The sequence below is a fragment of the Typopeltis vanoorti genome, chromosome 17 (genome assembly GCF_054136105.1).
Source record: "Typopeltis vanoorti isolate ZY-2024b chromosome 17, IOZ_Tvanoo_1.0, whole genome shotgun sequence".
Lineage (NCBI taxonomy): Eukaryota > Metazoa > Arthropoda > Arachnida > Uropygi > Thelyphonidae > Typopeltis > Typopeltis vanoorti.
The window spans coordinates 105,882,503-105,901,208 of NC_143565.1; the positions used below are offsets into that span (position 1 = coordinate 105,882,503).

At 34.7% G+C, this 18,706-nt stretch overlaps 1 protein-coding gene across 4 annotated transcripts in view; it reads right to left on the reverse strand.

Annotated features, from left to right (window-relative positions):
• Nucleotides 1-18,706, reverse strand: part of Actn (alpha actinin) — a 339,371-nt gene that overhangs the window by 253,411 nt on the left and 67,254 nt on the right. The window lies entirely within an intron of this gene.

Below are 18,706 nucleotides of genomic sequence, written 5' to 3' on the forward strand. Positions count from 1 at the left end.
GCTGCTTTGTGTGTGTGTGTGTGTGTGTGTGTGTGTGTGTGTGTGTGTGTGTGTGTGTGTGTGTGTGTGTGTGTGTGCGCGCGCGCGCGTGTGTGCGCGCGCTTACTAACAAGTTTGGCGATTTTCTGATGGCTAACCACAACAGACAGTGAACCAGCATTTTTATCTCAACATTCTGAGAAGGCTGCATGACGGTATGCGTCGAAAACGGCCAGAAATGTAATGTGGAGTAGCGGAGATTGGTTGCTGCACCACGACAATGCCCCAGCACACACGGCCTCGTCTGTCCGACAGTTCTTCACAAAAAAACATGCGCTCGATTTCTCTCTCTCCATGTGACTTTTTTTTTATATTCCCATGGACAAAGAAAACCATGAAAGGGAAGCGATTTTGCTGTGGACGAAATGAAAGAAAAGTCGCTGGAGACCATAAACAATATTCCAGTTGAACAGTTTCAGAACTGTTTCAAGCAGTGTTTTTCGAAAAAACGTTGGGACAAGTACATTGACTCACATGGAGAGTACTTTGAAGGAGACTAGAATATGGTATTATAAACTTGAATAACTTAAAAAATAATTCCGGTTATTTTGGGTACCCCCTCGTGTGTGTGTAAAACAGGTTTTAAATTGGATATGAGTTTCCATTTTGAACTGTGATCAACATATATAGTCTACCAGATACGTGGGTGTATCCCTCTAAATTATATTGCAAAACAGGGTTTTGATATCAAGATGGCAGAAAAATATCCCGAGAAAGAACAAGATCAAGGCATATTGATGCAGTCAGAAGTATCCTGGAAGACAGATCTGTCAATATTGGAGTGCTGACAAGCGATATACTAATATGCAGAAAAATTGTTGACAGGAAATTAGTAATAATGTAAACTTACTACCGTCATTATATCCTGTACGCTCATTGAAAATGCATATCAGGAAACTGATGATATCTGGGATCATCACAGGAAGCAGAATGTTATTAAACTTGCAAGTCTGCTCCTCTACAAGTTCAAAGAGGATAAATTTGGTTTTCGGAATACTCATTTTAATTTAATTTTGCTGAACCATGTGGACAGGCTCAATAAATTACATTCCATGTCGAGCTTTAAACTTCAATGTTACTGGAGGAGAAATAGATGATCAGGTTCCCTTTCAAGATCTAGTGAACATGGGTGGTTTATGTAAATTAAAAATAGCATAAGTCCCAGAACTAAGTCTTGAGGAATTTAGTTTTGATGATTGATACTCGCTTGAGGTGCTCTTTCTGCGCGCTCTCTCTCTCTCTCTCTCTCTTCTCTGGATTATAAACCAGGACTATATGTCAGATAGGTCGCGATCCGCATGCAGTCAAATAATTCACAAGATACATGAAGCAGGAAATTATGACATTAAGTAAAATGAACGGTGAGCTGCACAACAACAACAAAATCACTGGAACACACGACATTCTGTACCTTGTAATATGCCATGTTTTGAATTGAATGTTAATGTTCGAGACAAGATTGTTTGAAATATTTTGATAAAACACGTCAGCAATAATAAAAACTAAATATTCAGTGATGAAAATTCCCTTCGTTCACTGAAATGTGTGCACACATTCATAATAAATGTACAACAAAGTCTGAATAAATTAAAATATTTTTATTTATTAGCAAGTAGTATATTATATAAAACTGCAGCATCACAAAGGCATCCTGCACATGTTCGGCAAACCATAAAAACAGATAGATGTACAAACTCAAAAATATTCCCAGTCTGACCTGATAAATACTCGACATTTTACATCGGCGATATGGTAAGATATCAGTAAATTCAACTAAGCGATGCGATAAATATTATCGGTGACTGTTTTTAATATGAATACTGGAATAATGATGCACTAAAATATGCTCTTATGCAGTACTATTAATTTAACATTAAAATAAGTTCTTACACTGTTACAACAACAAAGTAATAATCATGATTTCCATTATTCGTTCCTGTTATTAACAGGAATGTTAACAAATATTAGAAATACAAGCGTAGCTGTGCCAAGTCCTCGTTAGAGATTAAATAAAAAACTGATAGTAGTTATATCGTTTCTCATGTGACTACTTCGTTTCATTTAGCAGTCACGTGTCTCATGTGAGATGTCTGTCGGCACCTGCCATCTTTACACACACAAGCAAGTCTCCTGCACGTGCTAGTCTTTGTTGTCGATTTCTCACACCATGATTAAGAGAACTCTTAATCATGAGAACCGGTCAGATTTCTTTTTAATTTCACTTCGCTTATTACGTGTAAATTTCAGTTTAGTTTTTGAAACGTAGAAACACTTTGAAACAGTTCAAAATGTTATGTTTCGAAAATGTAAAAGAACATTTTGAATAAGTTCTTTATTCTACGAATTTTCTAATTTTACGAAAACACTGGAACAAGATTTTTGCAAACAAAATGCACTGTCATCATATAGGATTTTATTTATTTGTTTGTTTTTTCCATCTTGCTATCTGTTGTTCTTGCTGCTATGGAAGTTTGAGCCAAGTACAGCACAAAAAAAAAAAAAAAAGTCTCAATTGCCGAAACGAACAAGCACAAAAACACACTTAATGTAATAATACATCGTTTTATTTCTAACGATGACAACGCTGAAAATGACAATCGCTTACAAATAATGCCCGTTTTTGGTTTTTCTTACAGAAGCATAAATTCTTTCCAACTCGATGTAGCCACAAACAATTGACTATGACGGAAATAAAAAGTTTTCTCCTCTGGGTAGTTTCCCTCGATGAGCCAATATGCACTATCATAAAATTCACGTATTTATGCTGGGTTGATAGCTTTTATCATTTAAGAGATTAGTTGACAAAGTCAATCAATGAGGAGTATACATAAAATTAAATTCGTATGTTTTATTTAAATATATTTTCAACAATAAACGGAGGCGTACTAGCGCCACAGAGATATCCCGTATCTGAAGAAATTTCATCACGCTGGGAAACTTTCAAGTGATTTCAACTAAAGCTGCATTAGCGATGTTCAAACACCCCTCCCCCTTTCATCACTTTCCACAAAACAGAAAAAAAAAAAAAAAAAAAAAAGGCGTGAGAACACTTGCAATAACAAGCACAATTACACACGCGGCTTTCGGGGCTAATTCTAAGGATTTCGATCTAATCCTTATTTCGCATTGAAACTATCTCGCAAATGCCAATTTTGCTATTATCGAATTCATCAATTGCAGACCACTCCTAGCAGAAAGGTCTGCATTTGCTACAACTGCTGTATTTAAGTATTTTATGGAACAAAGTAATGCAAGACTCTGAGGAAGTCACGTCCATTCCTCTCTCTCCGTCCACTGCTTTCAAAGCTGTTTTCACAGTTTAACTAATATATTTTGCTAAACTACATTACACTTAAGATATGCATGTGAGAAAATAACGGAATGTTTTATAATATATTTTTTCAAAACTAAATTCAGCCTAAATAAAGATATGTAAAACAAATCTTTAGAGAAAAATAACAGTTAACACAACGTGAGCTTGTAATAGGACTCATTTCCCTAAGAAAACTAGATGGATGGTAATTTCATTTTTTCTATTTTCTTTACTTTGACTGGGCTAGGAAAACTGAATTACAAGACGAGCATTCTACAAAAAAGAATCAGTTTTCGAATCTTCCAAAGAATGTAATAACTTGCAGAAATAAATGTAAAAGCAAAACAATCCTTTGCACACTTGCTTGGATAGTGATCGAGGATTTTCAGTGGAAAAGGAATAAAGGTATTCATTTCCGTAAGAATTACTTCGGGATTATTCGGTGAATGTTGGAATCGGAACATCTCAGGCCAAGGAAAGAAGAGTAGAAATCACGGAGACCATTCATTTAGTATTTCTAAGTACCAAATGATACGAGACAGGGCGACTGGGTGAAGGACGAACCGTGGAAAATTAAGCGTGCACGAAGATATATGGTGAGTTACAACGAGGAGAACTGACATACAGAGTATATATCAAAGGAGAAGTGATTAAGAAGAAGACAAAAACTGAGTGGATAGAGAGGATTATCTGGCATTCTAGTGGATAAGGGACAATGCTAAAAATCAGTGCATACAGCAAACCTAGCAATGCATGAGCGCCATTTGATATTAAAATGGATTTTTACAATTAAATTCAATTTTATTAATTAAAATCAACCCCCAACACAAATATATGCTTTATTTCAGAATTTTTCATTGTAATTCAAAGCGTTATTAAATACGATATCCACTTAAAGTCACTAGCTGGTTAGAATCATCTCAAAAGATCTACTTCCATCAATGAGATAAAAATATGTTGGTTGTTAAAATGTGCTCGAATCATCAGAATTTTTAGTCTTGCACGCGTGTCATTCTAATACTGCGAAGGACAGTTGGGCACGTGCGGTGTCAATGACTGCAGCTTTACGACCCAGATTAATGTTCAGAGCAGTGAGTTGCCCACGCGAAGGATGAGAGAATAGAAGATACGACAGACAGTGTGATGTTTTCTTCTTCAAGATCGACCGTTGCTCTTAATACATACGAACAAGACTAGTGGTTAACCGAGAAGTTTTTTGCGCTGTACCTATGTATGCGCGCGCGCAGAGGAGCGGGAGAGAGAGAGAGTGCGGGCCTTGTTTGGGAAGACTGAAATCTAATACGTTCTCTAGGAAGCCGTCATAGAGAGAAGACTACTATCAGCACACGCCTAGTTTAGAGGTGACAGAAACGTCAACACTTTTTAAAGAATGTAGGTTACGAACATGCGGAAATGGTTTTAATATCCGACTCCAGTGAATTGAAGGTTCACCTATTGATAATTCCTTAATACATAGCCTCAAGGATGCGACTCACCTGAATGAAAACTAAATCTACAACCCTTTCAAGCACACAAGTAACGAGGAAATATCTCAAAAACCAATCGTTAAGAGTGTCACTAACTACAGAATGTAGTTAGTGACACTCTTAACGATTGGTTAAGAGTGTTTTGCAGAACGTTTCACCGTGCACGTGTTGATTAAACAAGAGATTTTGATTTCTCTTATAAAAGTATTTACATCTGCTTAGTAAAAAGAGGTTTTGAGTTGTCCTAATTTCGAGTAAGCAAAAATTCTTCGAAACATCTCCCGGTCGTTGAAATGAACAGGGATATGGAGCTAATTTCTAAATAATGTCAGGCAACCTTAATTAGCTGGTTTTTCCATGGGGTGCGGATGTAACTACACCTGCACTGTCCTGAATACTTGGGTGGAGTTGACATTTTTTCTAGAAATCAGCCTTGATATTTGTTTAATATACTGCGTCCAACTTCAGCAATCGGTATAAGATCTGGAAGGATGAGCTACACTTGCAGAAGTTGAAAAGCAAATAACAGTAGAATAGTAGAAGTAAACATCAAGAACCTCTTGATGTTTACTCATCTCGGATAGATGTACAAAAATCTAAAGTGCATTTTGAGAACCTCTTAAGACACTCTCTTGCATTAACAGTGTTTTGATGGGCTCTCAGTGCACGAGACTTGGCGAAATCATTTGGTTCCTCCTAGTTTCCTATATTGGCTTAGTAGTGTACACCATTTCTGAGGGAATAATTAGCAATGAGTTGATACAATCAAGCTTAAGTACAAAAAATTCCGAGATGTTCTTTTCACAGAAAAATCTATTTGATAAGAAGCTAGATTTTAATTTCCAGATAAAGAAAGACTGCTATTAACTTTCTTAGACAACCTTAGATATGCTACTTATAATAAATAAAAATAATAATAATATAAAAAAAAACGTCGGCGATAAGAATAGTACTTGGATATAGGGATATCAATAGAAAAGTGTGATAAATAGTGAAGCGATATAAATAGTGATAAAAGCAAAACGAGTGCAAGAATGGGGAAAAAGGATCAAATCAAACGCTGAAAGGCAAACTGGACGAGGAAAGATAGAAGTAAGCAGGAAACGTTCGCATGTATAAAAATACATGGACATTTTTTTAAAATCAGTTTTTGGAAAGTAGTGCTTTTTTTTTTTAAGATGACAAAATGGGTATTTTATCTCAAAAATAAAAAAGAAAATAAAGAAAAAATAACAAAATAAAAATCCCGTTGCTAAATAAAACTAAGGATAAACAAAATAACTTCCTCAATATAGATGCGATGGAAACAGTCAAGACATTTCTCCGCCTGGCGGTACCCTTTTAGAAATAAGTTAGGTATCATGAGAAACATATCACAGAAGTGCAACTTCTGTTTGCTTAAGCATGTATAACAAAACACAAAGGATTTTTTTTTATTATTCAGCGGAGCTGTACTTGTTGGAATTGAAGCTTTAATTCTGTTTCACAGATTAAAAAAAAAAAAGCATTAAGTGTTCGTTTGGCGAGGCGGATATCTATCAATAGAATAAACTGGGAGATTTTATTCTGATTCCTTGACGTAATCTGATATAAGATTGGTTAACATGAAAAATGTGGTAAGTGTTTTTATGTAAAAGGAAAATATTATTATTATTATTTGACACCTCCATGGAGTCCAAAGACTCATCGAGGGAGGGCACTTGCCCTATAACTGTCTCCACAACTCAATCCACCAAATGACCACAACTACACCGTCATATTATCGCGGAACTGCGATCAAAAGTCATAGTCACGCATTAAAATAAGGGTTAAAGCGGATTCCTACTACATCCGTCATTCCGGTTCAGTGTCCTTCGGTAACTTATTTGGAAGTTCTGAATGAAGTAGCTTGAAGCAGTTTCATGTTTGATCTCTAGGGCACCGTTTCTCAACCAGTGGTATATGAATAATGGAAGATTGAATTTTTAAATTTATGAAAAATACAATATTATCCCCCCCCTTCTTAAAGATAAATAATTAATTCAATGATTAAAGATAAATAGTTAATTCGCGTCTTGAGCGTCTGCTCACATAATCGAATGTCACATCAACATTTCCTTTCATTTAGCTTCTACATTCTGTCATTACAATATTACGATTACGTTTCATGGTGAAAATTTATTGATAAGATTTGTTGCAACAAACAATCCTAGAAATTAAATCACCTTGTCAATACGGTATTTTATAGTTCAAGTTTTATTTCAAGTTTCTGAGCTTCCTTCAGGATTCCCAATGTGTCCAAAATGATACACCACCTCAAAGCTGAAGAAAGTTACATTAGTAAAACAAGTAATTTAAGAAAACCTGATAGGTTTTGTAATCTCTTGTGTGTGAGTGATAAAAATAAGTTTTCACTGAAATTTATTTGTGTGTATTTCATCTAATGTAACATGGACATCGTCAGGGAGAAAGATCGCTAACCATATGTTTAATATTGCTAAGTATAAGATTCAAGTATTCCACTTTGGGAAAAGATCACAAGCTGTGTACTATATTGATGGAATTGACTGTAGGAAACTGATGGCGTCAGGGACCTGGAGGTGATTGTGGACAAGGAGTTGAAATTTAGACGGTATACTGCGAAGGTAACCAAAACAGCACATCAAATTATGACTGTTGAATCACGTGATTTGTTCAATTGTTAAATGATGTTTGTTCAGATCGGTTATTAATAGTTTAAGTTAAGGGATTTTACATCCCATATCGTTTCTTAGCTGAATAAGAAACTCAAAGAGTTTCATGCCGAATATAGTAGAAACTATAAAGTTCGGCGATTCCAAGCGTAAGCAAATACCTGGATACTGCAGCAACTGACCCTAAAGTTGAAGCCTTTGGCTTCAACTTCAACTTTAGGGTCAGTTGCTGCAGTTGAAGCCTTTGGCTCTTCATATATCTAATAATTAATAGTTTATTTTAATAGCATCTTTCAAGTCACCATATATAATATCTACAGCTTTATTTAGGTTAAAAAAATGCAAATCATCAAATTTTTCATTAAAAATTTTTAATGAAAAAAAATGCTCTGTATTTTAAATATTTTATAGGAAAAACTACATAATGGACTGTATTAAAATTATTTTCTTCACCTCCATGAAGTCACAATACTAATAGTGGGAAGTCAACACAAAGTCTTCGTACAACTAAAACTCATCCACCATTTGCACTTTATCATCTCAGATAATGCATTCCACGCTCCTACCACTCTTCACGCAACTTGCTTCTTAACTTTTTACTTAGTATTTCCTTTTGCAACTTCTTTGTCCTTGATCCTTTCCCTCGTTCTACAACATGAAAAATCTCCCTAGCGTTAATCTGATAATAATCCTTCAACAGCTTAAATATCTCAACCATATCCCTCCTTTGTGTTCCCTCCATCAAACTCTGCAGTCTGCATTATCCTCAGTCTATCCTCATAACCAAGATTGTACATCCTGATATTTTTGTTATCCGTCTCTGTACCCTCCTTCATACCCTTCAAACCTCGGTAACAGATCTAACCGCGGAAATGCAAATATGGTCTGATCAAGGCTTTATACAAATAGAATCGCCACTCTTATCTCTCGTGGTCAACGGTCTCCTCAATATTGCAACACTTCTCTGAAATGCCTTCACAACCTTTGCAGTATGTCAACAATCATCCCTTCTTTCCTCCACTTCTTCCAGTATAACTTCACCAAGGGAGCATAACTTGGTAGTATCCAGTATAACTCAACCAAATTTTAACTATAATTTTTGAAAGAGGAGATGTGGTAGTATTCTACTACTGGTCGAACGGGGCAGCTTTCTTTATCTGAATTTATAAGAATGAACAATGCAGGGGAATAAAATTTCGAAATTAATACTTCTTGTGAAGTATTTGTTTTCGAAGTCTTCTCTGTAATTGAAGTACAGAGAATGCTTCGAAAATTTAATAACCACAGTTTACAAAAATTAAGAATTCCTCTCTCTTCGGAGATGAATCTCCATTTAAAATTGCATGAGTGTATTTCTTAATTTTAATTGTGTACGCATTAGGGGGATATACTTATCTAATTTTGTCAGATTTCTATACCATTAACTCAGATTTTTTTCCCCTGATAATCCATTGTTTTTTTGATAATCTTCAAGTGTTAGTCGTACAAAGGGATTTTGGAGGTGCTGCATCACGACCTTTGGATAATAACGATAACTTTTATTTTTCCTGATATGGCTGATTTCTGATTGGTATTGTCTATGTATAAATGCTTTCATGTTGTCATTCTTTAATATTATAATAAAATGGCCATCATAATTAACAAGATGCCAGGCTAGAGTATCCAAATAACTCACTTTCATCAAAATACAAAATGAAATATTTAATATCTTATTTCATGAAAACGACCAAGTACGAGAATTTACAAATCGAACAACAGCACTGATTTATTTGGTGCTATTACTTGATCTGAGACTAGACTGATCAGAACGATAAGTCCTTCATAACCAAAAAAAAAACACGCAGGAGTTTACATAGCATAATTTGCGTATAATTTGTTATAAAAAATGAGCTTTTATCTTTCTCCTAGTTATATTAATTTAATACTACTTCACAACAATATATACAGAAAGTGTAGTATAAAACGTCGTTTCTCATGAAGCGAAAGAGTTCAAATTACAATCAAAGATGTGGGAAATGTTGGACTCAGGTAAACAGACAATTTCTTTATTCCTTACAAATAGTTAATACAAGACACAGAAATTTACACAAACAGTGAAAGTAATATTAAAATTCCGAAGTTATATAACAGCATTTTATTCTGGATAAAATTATATATTAAAGTTATTAAAATCCACTGGTTCGGGTCGTCAGTTAAGAGCAGATATAATGATAACGTGCTACGCATTGGTTACCGTGCAACGATGTTCTGATAGAGCTCAATTTTTATTCTGAAAGCTTTTAATACTGCACGAGTTCACTTGCAAAATTTTCGATTAAAAAAAAAAAACATTCCACTAATAATCTACTGTCATTCAATAAATAATAAAAAGGTTAATATATTCACTCGATTAATAATTAGAAGTGGGAGGGGGAAGTACTTAGAATACAATTTTTCCAAAAATAGTTGCCCTTCATGCGAAACTAATCAATGAACCAGGGCATTACTCTACAGACTGCATGAGTTTTGTTTTATTAACTTTTCCAGGCACGACCATACAGCAGGAATAGCCTGGTTAAGCGTGCTGTTTTATTTTGATTATTTTGTCTAAGTTTTTTTTTTTTTTTTAATAAAATATGTAGCCTCTAAGCTCTCAACTCACTTCCTGAGAGAATGAGTGAGGAGCATACAGGTTTCGTTAAAAAAAAAAAAAAAAAAAAATTAAAAAGTACCGTGTAGTTCTCAGTAAAATAATGCACAGGATCACAAATACATGTGATGAACACTTCATTTTGTTTAGTAATTTCACTTTACGCTGTGTTTATCATATATGATGCACAGGACAGACAAAGGATTAAAAATCGGTCAGTTTATCAAAGTTACATCTATACTAAACAGAAGTAGCTTCTACGCAAAAACATTTAAAAGAAATTCTTATATCACATGATACTGGTTAAAAAAATAATAAATAAGTGGTTTGAAAAAAATAAAACCAATTGCTTTTTTTGTGACGGCATTATTCACGGTGCTAGATACCAAATACTAGTACGTTCCAGTAACTAATGATTAATGTTGGCAAACAGCACGCGTGCACATACAGACTGACTAAATGCTGACATTTTGTAATATTTCGAGTTTCAAGGATCAAAGTTCGGGTAATATTATACAATAATAATAGCGCTGAATAGACATCTTTATTAAACGCCTCTCACATCAGATACCACTGATTATTAGCTTTTTCATTCAATTACAGTACTCGTATAAGCCTAAATGCATTTCCCAAGCATAACTTCATAATTATGTTCAACGCTATTGGCGTGCATTCTCCGACCGGTATATTCTGAGTAGTAAAATTCAGCAGGTAGCAAATTTTTCTCCACGAGAAGAAAACTGTTACCTTGAAATAAAACGATTAACTCATTATATGTAGGTTCCTCTGGTCCTTACGAGTTCAAACCAAAGTCTTTACAATCAAAGTACAAACATTAATTTGGCTGCGCTATGGAGAGCATGAAAAATAACTTGTAAGAGATCGGCATTCCTAAACAATGGGCATAGATATGAATTTTTTATTTGTCTAAAATTATCATGGTATTTTACAATTCAAAATATTTAGCCAATGAAAAACGACACACATTACAGAGAATTTTGTGTTATGTATTGTGGAAAATTGTCAGAAAATACCACCACAGCCACTGTTATTTAAGACTCAGACAATTAATTGAATGTCGAAACACCAAGATATCAAATCATAATGATTTTATTTAGTTACTCATGAATTAAACAATGTACTCAAATGGAAACATAACAGTTGATGATATTGAGCTCCTGTGGGTTCACAATTTAATTCCAATTTAAAACTATTTATTTTATGATTCTTGAAAAGACAAAAAAAATGTAATTAGTGAAATATGTGGTATTTTCTGGAATTCAGTAACAGACAACTGTATCACAAAACCGGCTATAAGAATTTGAGAGCTGAGGAGGGGGGGCATTTGGAGCGACTAGGCAAGTGAAATATTTCAATGGTCGATCACAAAGCACTCGCGAACCCAACGAAAGACTGATCGCTTTCGTCTGACCCACTGTTTACATTAAATAATCATTTCAAGAGTTAAACCACACAACACAGTACAACGACAGGAAAAAAAAAATTTCCATGCAATAAATATTAATAACAAAACGGCCAAGTTCATATCATAATCCATTCAATAGCAACAGTTAAGGATGTTCTGGTTTTTTTTTTTTGTTTGTTTGTTTATTTGCTGCCATTCACACGTTATGAAATCATTTGTAAGAATAGAGTTCCTTCTGTTCGTGATCAGATCCTCAAGAAATTTTAAGTATATGTTGGAGCCACACACATATTTCGGTCAAACTCATCACTGGTTCACTGGGACTGTACTTTAAAATATTTAGATAGCAGTCATCAAGTAATACTGACATTTAAGCGACACCTTTTATAAAGTGTTTAAATCAAAGTGAAAAAATAACAGAAAAGCTCTTTCCTGCCTTAATTCTTTTAAATGTAGCATCAACGTTCAGTCATACGAAATTGTGCAGATAATGTACTTATATGCATTAAGTTGCCGGCAAGAAAGTTAAGTAAAATAGTCACTTAACTAACTTTTTGAAAAGCTTAAAAAAAAAAAAAAAAAAAAAAAAAAAAAAAAAAAAAAAAAAAGCGAATGTTAGACTAAAGTTTTTTTAGCGATCAGGTTTACAATCGACATATTTCGCTTTGAATTCTATAAGTTGCGCTAAATTCCTGTTAAATACTGCGGATTATATTATAAAGATTATAATGCAAATATGCAATAACGTTTTCTTAAATGGAGTGAAAACCTCTATTTCTTCTTGTTTAAAAGCAAACTTTCTGCTTGACTAAACAAACACGCGTAATAACCACAGTAATAAGTAAATATTTCATCCTAAGATACTTAGGATGAAATATTTACTTTTAAAACTTATTACTGTGGTTATTACGTGTATTTGTTTAGTCATGAATTCTCCACAGGTTTCATTGTATAATAAAACTTTCTGCTTAATTAAAATACATTTTGATATTCATTAAACGGTAATTAAATACTTCTGAATGTTATCATCTGTCGTAATGACTGCACAAGACTTCGTGAAGGTCGCCATGTAAAGTACTTCCGCTTCAGTAGTTCAACTTTAACCCTTAGACGTGGTACGCTACTAGTGGAATTCCTACAGCTTGTGTCACCAAGGAGCACCACAGAGAAGGGGGGGGGGGGGAAGAGAAAAAAAAAAAGAAAAAAGAAAACAAGAGTCTGCTATATATAGCCTAGCCGTCTCAAAACTCTCTTACTCCCTAAAGTCAAGTCCCTCGTCCAAATAAGGTAAGTAACACTGATCGCTAACAGCTAAGGCGGCAGCGCGGCTAGCCCAGTATTAAACACTATACGGTGACAAGATGTATTCAGTGAACACTGATGTTCAGGGATTGCGGAACTTCTCGCCTGTGTTTCGAGGACATTTTGGGAGAGAATGTCAGGTCTTACATACGAATAAGCTTTTTTGACTGTAAGATAATAGCTACTTAATGTTAAGCATATAACGGTTGATTTATTGCAGTGAAAAACAATTCACAACAAAAATTGTGGCTAGAGATATGGGCTATGCCTCTCCCTAAATTGAGAACAAGGGATTTATTTTGATAAATTTATTTCAGCAAAGCAAGTTGAATTCAAACTGAATTAAAAATTTTAAAAAGCAGACTTTAAAATCTTAATGCAGTAAACGGTTAATCAGACTGCGTAGCAAAACCATTTGCTTGGGAATCTAAAACATAAAACTCAATTCTGATTCATTACTTTCACGGTGCTGAATTATGTTCTCTAGATGCCTTTTCATTTTTTTTTTAAATCCTCTCTTATTTTGTATTAGCTGTTTATCTCTTAATTTAATTTTGTTAGGCTAATGCGAATACACGCAAATTGATTCGATAAGTTTGCGTATCATTTCCTGCAAAATATGGCAAAAAATACGATTCGTTACGACATAACTAGTACTCAAGTTAAAGGCTAGTTCAACACAGCTCCGTTAATGGAGGGGGGGGGGGGAGTGTAATTGGCTTTGGAAGGTGGTCAATGAAAAAGCCATTTGTCATGATACAATGAACACACCCTCTGATAGTTCATGAGGCTAACACTACAGCTACATCAACTGGGAAGGTCAGTTATGAGACAAACAGCTGTCAGCCCGTTGCTCTTCCTAAGATAACTAAGAAGAAAGTCGAAGACAAAATCCGAGAAAAATAACATATTAGAATAATTTATTGGTTAACACAGCAAGCTATTTCTATAATTAACGTTAATCAAAATGGGAAGGACAATTGCAAATCAGTAATATAAAGAGGAACGGTGGGGGGGGGTTATATAAAGCCCTTTTTTCTTCTTCTTTTTTTTTTTTTTTCCCATGGTGCAACGCTTTTAGGAGGATTGTGATTATTTGGAATTACGGCCGAAGCGAATAGAGGCCAATGAATTATATCTGTAAATTGGGTGTGTTCTTCTGACGGTATGCCTTTTTTTTTTTTTTTTTACGAAATTAGGGTCCCTGGTACGAAATTTACCAGGAGGAAAAACCCTTAAAGGTTCTACGAATCCTTTCGGGATTCGAACCCAAGTCTTCAACTAAAGGATACCATCGATACCAGTGGGAGTTCCGCTTAAATTTAGTAGGAACTAGTAGTTTTTTTTTTCTAATTCTAAAACGTCATTGCCAAAATAATGCGTAACCTCAAGTAACTTACGAACCATAAAAGTGATCTGTCGATCTGTGTTATAATAAAAATAGTGGCAAATTTTAAAATTGTTCCACACTGAAGTCCATAAAGTCTATATGAAATGATATTCAAGAGTTGTCCAGAGTTTTGGACTAGACTCAGAATGGAAGGATAGCTTACGTCTAAAACAGGAATTCTGGTTTACAAGTGTCCCGATGCTAGCAATCCGTTTGCTGCACAGATTTACTGCAAGTTCAGATTAACATTTCAAATATCAGGCTAGCTCAATCTGATTTTTTGTTAAGGTAGTTTTTTTTTTTTTTTTTGAATCAATTATATGCCTAGTGATAGCAATTTTTAAGATTATGTAAAATAATAATACAATTTATATGCAGGAGTTTTTAAGAACTTCTAAAGAAGTCGTTAATTTAATTATGAATATAAATCAATTTTAACACAGAGATTGCCTTCTGTCCTTGTACCTATTCCTAAAAAGGGAAACAGCAATAAATGTAGCAACTATAAAACAATAAGCGTTATTAGTCATCCAAGCAAAATCCTGTTAAAAATACTGTTGTCAAGAATCGAAAAGAAAATAGAAAGCAGACTATCAGATGAACAAGCAAGTTTCCGGAAATCCAGAAGTACAATCGACCATATTTTTACAATACACATACTAGGCGAAAAATACATAGAACATAACAAAATAATCTGTCACAACTTTTTAGACCTTCAAAAAGCTTTTGACTCAATATGGAACGTGGCATTATGGAAAATTTTAGAACATTATGGTATTGACAACAAAATCATTAGGATTATTAAATCTCTTTATTCCTCATCTGATATGAGAATTTGAAATTAAAAATTACAGCAGTGAACCGTTCCGGACAGAACGGGGAGTAAGACAGGAATGCATCTTGTCCCCTCTTCTTTTTTAATTGTTTTCTGGAATATGTTATAGATGAAGCTCTTTATGAATATGACACTGGAATAGTAGTTGGCGGACTAAGAATAAATAACTTGCGTTTTGCTGACGATATCGATCTTCTGGCAGAAAGTGAAGAAGAATTACACGAGATAACCAGCCGTGTTTTCGGAACATTAAAAAAATATGGATTATACATAAACCTACAAAAAACAAAACCAATGATAACCTCAAAATCAGACATTGAATTCTTAAAGATACAAATTGGTAATAAGCAAATTGAGAATGTAAAAAAGTTCACTTATCTAGGAAGCACGTTGAGTCAAGATGGTCGTTCAAAAACAGACATTAAATAACGAATTGCTAAGGCAACCGTGGCCCTACAGAAGTTAAAACCATTGTGGGGAGATAACAGAATAGCAATCACAACCAGACTAAGACTAATTGACACCTTGGTGAATTCTGTCCTCTTGTATGGTTGTGAGGCCTGGACTTTATTGAAGGAAGATGAGAGGAGACTCCTGTCTTTCGAAATGAAAACTTACAGAAGACTTTTGAGAATTCCCTGTACCGCTCACGAAACCAATGAAAATGTCCGAAAACTGATTGATTCAATAGATGGTAGAAAAAGGGAAAATATTCTGAGTCATCAGAAGAAGACAGATGAATTGGTTCGGACAAGTGGAGAGGGCTAATGGCATTCCAAAGCAAGCACTAGAAGGAATCATTCCGGGTTAGGGGGCCGACCTCGATTAAAATGGACTGATAACATCAAAAAATGGACAAATTCTTCCCTTTCTCAACTGACATCAAGAACAAGAGACCGAGACGACTGCAGGAGGCTAGCAAAGAGTATCACCTACCAGCCATGAATGACCCAACGGTCCATTTAGGACTACGGGAGAAGAAGAAAAAGGAAATAGAAGAAATAAGATATCAATGTTCCTTAATTGAGGCTTAAATGTACAATCTGCACATCAGTGTAGTCTGATTTATGAATGACTGTCGATTTTTCTTATAGCCGACTTCTAACAAATAAATATACCCCCGTCAATTATACTGGTACGTTTTTCTATACTTGTAGGTATTTATTCTCCCATTGTAAATGGGATGTATTTACTTAGTGTTACTATGTCAGCAAATACCCTCCTTCTACTAAGTCGGATATAAGTGAAAGCACCAAGTAGTCATGAGTCAAACTAATATGATCTACAAATTGTACGTACTCGTATGTTAATTAATTATAAGATGATTGTTTTAGGCATATTGCCACAAACATTTTTAACAGAGGAATAACGTACAAAGGTCACTGCTCTCTCTCCTGTTAACGTATCCTGTTCTCTACAGGATATTTTCTAATTGTCCAATTCTGCAGTCAGCTCCACACACATTTCGAGACACCGACGCATTTTAGTTGCTGTTGCTTTGCATACCAATTGCTATCTTTGCAGCACGTTCTATTTCCGTTCACCAAAGTGTCTATGACAGTGGAGAACGCAGAAGTTAAACACAGCTTGGGAGTATGTTAAGACAAAGTTCCTCAAGGTTAAGCTTTTAACAACTGGTTATTATTATTTTTTTTTCAGAAGTATGAAATTAATTAGATTTGCTTCTAAAGGAAACGCCGTGTTAATAAGGACAATTACATTAAGTTACTCAGTGAAATCTATGGATTTATGGGAAATGAAAATGAAATATTTCTATAAATAACATGTCCAAACGGATACGTTTAGAGATGTTATGTATAGAACTCTCTGATGTATTTAGAAATTTAAATACCAGTTAGTCGAGTGAGAATGTCCACTAAAATTGAAGAGAAAAATATATGGGCTCCTCCATGGAGTCAGTATATCATCGCGGGAGGCCCGCTAACATTTCACCACACAGCAACGATCATTCGCACAATACCTGTCATACTTATCCTTGAACCCATTATCGATTATTCACCACTTTCCAAGCAAAAAATTAGTCCTCACGCCCTTAACTAACCACACGGTTACTAAATTTCCATAGATAACCCACGCTAGTTCCCCCTCACACTAGTCAAGTATTTAAAAAAAAAAATCCTTTGTAAGATCAATGGTGGAAGTCATTACTTCAAATGATATTATCGATCATGAAAATTTATAAATAGCAACTCTATATACTTTCCAACGTCTTCCTGCCTCTCGACTCAATACTCTTTCAATTGCTAGTACCAAAGAGAAGGGGATATAATAGGTGTTTGTAGCAAAGTGATCAAAGCATATTCTGTTCTAAAACGAAGCAGTGTCCTTGGTGGCCCGATCACTGTGCTAACAGAACAGGAAATAAAAGAAACAATTAAGACATTTTTAAATTTATAAAACTGAGAGCATGATCATTAACTTTGTATTGCTGAGAAAATTAGTGCAAGTCCATTTTCGGGTAACTCCGCCGTTTTTCTCTTTATTACTTGAATAAATCAAGAACTGCTGAGACATTCATTTTAATACTTGCTCAGTTGTTTTACTGGCTTGAAAACAGTTCTTTACTTGTACGTGACAAATTACGTTGGACGATACACCGTCATTTATGTTTTATACAATCAGTGTCGTGAGGAGATAAATAGGTAAGAGAGAAGGCACTTATTACCATTTGTCTTAGATACTTGTAGATTGTAATCGGGAAATGCTGAAGAAGATTCTTTCGAAGAGCAGAGGATAAAAGAAGAGGAAGACAATCTGGTTTAGTAAGTCCGAAGTTGAAATTATATACATAGACGCAGACTAATTTGTAATTCGCTCTCCCCCAATGATCACAAACGTGAAATATTCAAATCAAATTTTATGTAGGCCATACAGTTCTCAAAATGATTACGCAGGAAGGCTGCATATGCAGCTGCCATGGAAACATCTCAATGTTACAAAAAAAATATTCAGAACATCTCAATAAATGCATGAGAAAACCTGAAAATCTTAATAATTCTAATTACTTTTTTTTTTAAGGAAACATTCGAATAAGCATCCCAGATGTGCAACTATTTTATGATCAGACGGATTTAGGATTTTGAACAAACTCAAATCCAAATTTGGCACAAGGTGAACAAAACGAATAAAGCATTACCTTTGATGGTATTTATATAATATTTATACCAGGAGGTTGTAGATTAAATTTATCCTTTAGAGAAAAAGCATACCTGCCTACAAACTGAGGTATTAATCGAAGGCTAAATAGGAAGTGGGGATGGTTCTTTGTTGCGAAATATACAAAGTGGAGTTGTAGGAGTACTGAAGTTATCAAGGTTATCTGAACATCCCATCCCACCGATGAAGTACGATGTACAGATCATTTATGAGGTGAAAGCAAATCTAGAAGGCTTGTTGGGTTGTAATGTGAAGTTTATCAAACAAGAAAGAAGAATACGGCTTGCTGTCATCAACAAAACTAGAATGGCTTTGCAGTCACTACGGAAGTTCACTAATATATGCGGAATGAAGAATAGACGCCTGTACGCCAATATTACTCTAACCCATTCCAATTTAATACATGTATTAGTTACTTTTAGTTTGTACCGTATGG